Here is a 5,000-nt window from a genome sequence, read left to right as displayed (position 1 = left end):
TTTTGATAACATAAATCAATTAAATGAGGTAGGTAGCAGAGATCGTTTCCTATCTTTTTTATGTATTCTATTTCTTGGTCCAGGTATTGTGGACTCGTGATACGCAAAGCGCGTAGGAACATAGAAGAAAAAATTGAAATTTTAATATTAAGATGGTGGCCAGAATAAAAATGTACATATGTTAAATTATTTGTGGGTTTTCTATAAATACTGAATTTGCATTGGAAAGATTCTCTATGTATTAATACATCTAGGAAAGGGATGACATTGTTATTTTCAATTTCAACAGTGAATTTTATGGATGGCACTAAATTATTCAATTTAAACAGTAAATAATTTACATCGATACCACTAGGTAAGACTACTAAGATATCATCGACATATCGGTACCATTTTAAGGGGATAAGTGTGATATTCGGGAGGTGTTGTCTCTCAAAAAATTCCATATATAAGTTTGAAAGGAGAGGTGATAAAGGGTTACCCATGGCCATACCAAATATTTGTTGGTAATATTCTCCATTAAAAATAAATCTGCAATCACAAATACATAACTTAATTAAGGAAATTATGTGACTAACGGACATAGGCAATTCATGCAGTACAAGCTCATTACTTAAATATTCTAGCACAGAGTCAATAGGGACTTTTGTAAACAAAGAACATACATCAAAACTGACAAAAATATCGCTAGGGTTTAGTACAATGTTATTTAATTTTTCCACAAGATCAAGAGAATTCCGGATGTGTGAATTAGATACAGTTCCTAGTAGCGGGGATAACAGTTTAGTAAGATATTTAGATAGTTTATAAGCAATTGACCCTACAGTACTAATAATTGGGCGCATAGGTTTGTTTTTCCTTATGAGTTTTGACTAGGCCATATAAATAAGGTAATGAGGGACACTTTACAGTTAACTGACACAAAAGTTCTTTTTTATCTTTAAGAATTTGTTTGATATTGATATTAAAGTTTTTATTACTTGGTCCAACGGATTTTTTGCGAGTTTTTTGTAAGTTATTTCATCCTCTAGTAAAGTATGCATGCGTGATATGTAGTCAGTTTTGTCAAGAACCACTAACTATTGGATTTATCAGCCTTGGTAATGTGTAAGCTATTATCATTCTTCAATTCTTTTAAACTTTTCCTGTAGCGAGCGGGGAAGTTATCTTCATGGTAGGCATGCGTAGCACTATATGTCATGCCTTTGATAATGTCTAAATGATTTTGTGGTAGATCACAGTATTTTTCAAACTTATATAAAGATGTCGTTATTGATGAAGCTGAGGGTTTGTTACAAATGAAGAAAGACAGCCCAAAGCCTAATGCGCGCACTGCATTATCACTTATTGTTTGCTCGATAAATTCACCACACAATCACTTCTAGCACTATTGGTCCAATCACTGGCGTTGATAAGGTTGTTTAATTTTCTTTCCAGTTTTCTAATCAAAGTGTCTGTAGTGTTCTACGAAGTTTTCCATAAATTTCTTGCCTTAATGCGTGTTTCCAATCAGCGGGAATCGAATAGTTGAAGTTACGTCGGGCTTTTTCCAGTTCTTTAAATTTCTCCTTTTCCTCCATTTTCGCGGCAGCAATTGTGACGTTTTAATATGAGTGATGAAAACTCATTAAAAGGATGTTGATCGTATCTTCTTATGCGGTATGGTAGCAATGATTTGGGTAACACTTGTTCCGCCAGGCATTTTTTCAGGAATTCCAGGTGAATTCTGGTAGAGTGCGCTGCTTGTAAAGACTTGGAGAAAGAGGTGACGAAACAGCTCAACAGTGGGAACAGGAAAGCAAAAGTAAACGTGGCCCTCATGATGAATAACTTGATCACGAAGTATATAAAACGTGATGCTATGTATAAATAAAGGTTTTTTTGCCACGAAGGAAAAAAATGAAGAAACGAGTTGGCCGAGTACTTTCGGTCCTATTCGGACCCTTTACTGAGGCATACTGATTTTACAAAGAACACCATAGTCAAAAGAAGGCTTAATATACAAACTGACACTACCAAATTAGCCATAAGGGCGATTTTTCACTCTACAGAGAGGAGGAGGAGTCATAGGCTAGCCACACCTTGAAGGATACCCGCGGTAAACAAGTGATTCTTCCAGAAAAACAGTACATTTTGAAAACAACACGGGAGCATATACAATTTAATATCATGAATTTTTACACAAATTTTCCCAACAAAAATTATTATTAATGAAAAGACGAAAGAAAATATAAATATGTTAATTAATATTATATATCGAGCAAGAGAAAGAGGGAGAGAAAATATCGAACCAGAGAGAGAGAGAGAGAGACAGAGAGAGGGAGAGAGAGAGAGAAAGACAGACAGAGAGAGAGAGAGAGAGAGAGAGAGAGAGAGAGAGAGAGAGAGAGAGAATTAATAACTATATACATGTGGGACTAATTTATTAGTTGTTCATTTATTTTGAGGTCCTTCATAAACATTGTTTACCGCGGGTATCCTTCAAGGTGTGGCTAGCCTATGACTCCTCCTCCTCTCTGTAGAGTGAAAATCGCCCTTATGGCTAATTTGGTAGTGTCAGTTTGTATATTAAGCCTTCTTTTTGGACTATGGTGTTCTTTGTAAAATCAGTATGCCTCAGTAAAGGGTCCGAATAGGACCGAAAGTACTCGGCCCAACTCGTTTTTTTCATTTTTTTCCTTCGTGGCAAAAAAACCTTATTTATACATAGCATCACGTTTTTATATACTTCGTGATCAAGTTATTCATCATGAGGGCCACGTTTACTTTTGCTTTCCTGTTCCCACTGTTGAGCTGTTTCGTCACCTCTTTCTCCAAGTCTTTACAAGCAGCGCACTCTACCAGAATTCACCTGAAATTCCTGAAAAAATGCCTGGCGGAACAAGTGTTACCCAAATCATTGCTACCATACCGCATAAGAAGATACGATCAACATCCTTTTAATGAGTTTTCATCACTCATATTAAAACGTCACATTGCTGCCGCGAAAATGGAGGAAAGGGAGAAATTTAAAGAACTGGAAAAAGCCCGACGTAACTTCAACTATTCGATTCCCGCTGATTGGAAACACGCATTAAGGCAAGAAATTTATGGAAAACTTCGTAAAACTACAGACACTTTGATTAGAAAACTGGAAAGAAAATTAAACAACCTTATCAACGCCAGTGATTGGACCAATAATGCTAGAAGTGATTGTGTGGTGAATTTATCGAGCAAACAAACTAAGTGATAATGCAGTGCGCGCATTAGGCTTTTGGGCTGTCTTTCTTCATTTGTAACAAACCCTCAGCTTTATCAATAGCGACATCTTTATATAAGTTTGAAAAATACTGTGACTTACCACAAAATCATTTAGACATTATCAAAGGCATGACATATAGTGCTACGCATGCCTACCATGAAGATAACTTCCCGCTCGCTACAGGAAAAGTTTAAAAGAATTGAAGAATGATAATAGCTTACACATTACCAAGGCTGATAAATCCAATAGTTTAGTGGCTCTTGACAAAACTGACTACATATCACGCATGCATACTTTACTAGAGGATGAAATAACTTACAAAAAACTCGCAAAAAAATCCGTTGGACCAAGTAATAAAAAAACTTTAATATCAATATCAAACAAATTCTTAAAGATAAAAAAAGAACTTTTGTGTCAGTTAACTGTAAAGTGTCCCTCATTACCTTATTTATATGGCCTAGTCAAAACTCATAAGAAAAACAACTATGCGCCCAATTATTAGTACTGTAGGGTCAATTGCTTATAAACTATCTAAATATCTTACTAAACTGTTATCCCCGCTTACTAGGAACTGTATCTAATTCACACATCCGGAATTCTCTTGATCTTTTGAAAAATTAATAACATTGTACTAAACCCTAGCGATATTTTTGTCAGTTTTTGATGTATGTTCTTTGTTTACAAAAGTCCCTATTGACTCTGTGCTAGAATATTTAAGTAATGAGCTTGTACTGCATGAATTGCCCATGTCCGTTAGTCACATATTTTCCTTAATTAAGTTATGTATTTTGTGATTGCAGATTTATTTTTAATGGAGAATATTACCAACAAATTATTTGGTATGGCCATGGGTAACCCTTTATCACCTCTCCTTTCAAACTTATATATGGAATTTTTTGAGACAACACCCCCGAATATCACACCTATCCCCTTAAAATGGTACCGATATGTCGATGATATCTTAGTAGTCTTACCTAGTGGTATCGATGTAAATGATTTACTGTTTAAATTGAATAATTTAGTGCCATCCATAAAATTCACTGTTGAAATTGAAAATAAACAATGTCATCCCTTTCCTAGATGTATTAATACATAGAGAATCTTTCCAATGCAAATTCAGTATTTATAGAAAACCCACAAATAATTTAATCATATGTACATTTTTATTCTGGCCACCATCTTAATATTAAATTTCAATTTTTTCTTCTATGTTCCTACGCGCTTTCCGTATCACGAGTCACAATACCTGGACCAAGAAATAGAATACATAAAAGAGATAGGAAACGATCTCTGCTACCCACCTCATTTAATTGATTTATGTATATCAAAAGCTCATAAAAAGTTATATATGTTGCTATTAATGAAAAAGAAATCCCTAAAAATGTACTTAGCTTACCTTATTTTCGTGGATTGAAACCATAAAATCAATATTTAAATCATTTAATGTTAATGTAGTGCTCTCTTATAACAATATCATTAAGATATGCTAATTAAGAATAGTCCCGTAACAAATAACAACATCATTTACAAAACAAAAATTCCTTGTAAGGATTGCCCATCGTTTTACGTTGGTCAGTCTAGTAAAAATTTATGTGTTCGGGGTTAAGCAGCATATGTATTCAGTTACGAACAGCCCAGACTTCAAATGCACTGTTTATCCATCTGAGTGAAAAATCTCATTGTATTAATTGGGGTGATGCCTCGGTAATTGCTAGATCTAATGATTATGTTTCAAGAAATTTACTGGAATCGGCAATTA

The sequence above is a fragment of the Macrobrachium nipponense genome, chromosome 1, assembly GCF_015104395.2.
Source record: "Macrobrachium nipponense isolate FS-2020 chromosome 1, ASM1510439v2, whole genome shotgun sequence".
Classification (NCBI taxonomy): Eukaryota; Metazoa; Arthropoda; class Malacostraca; order Decapoda; family Palaemonidae; genus Macrobrachium; species Macrobrachium nipponense.
This window is presented reverse-complemented; position numbering follows the sequence as displayed.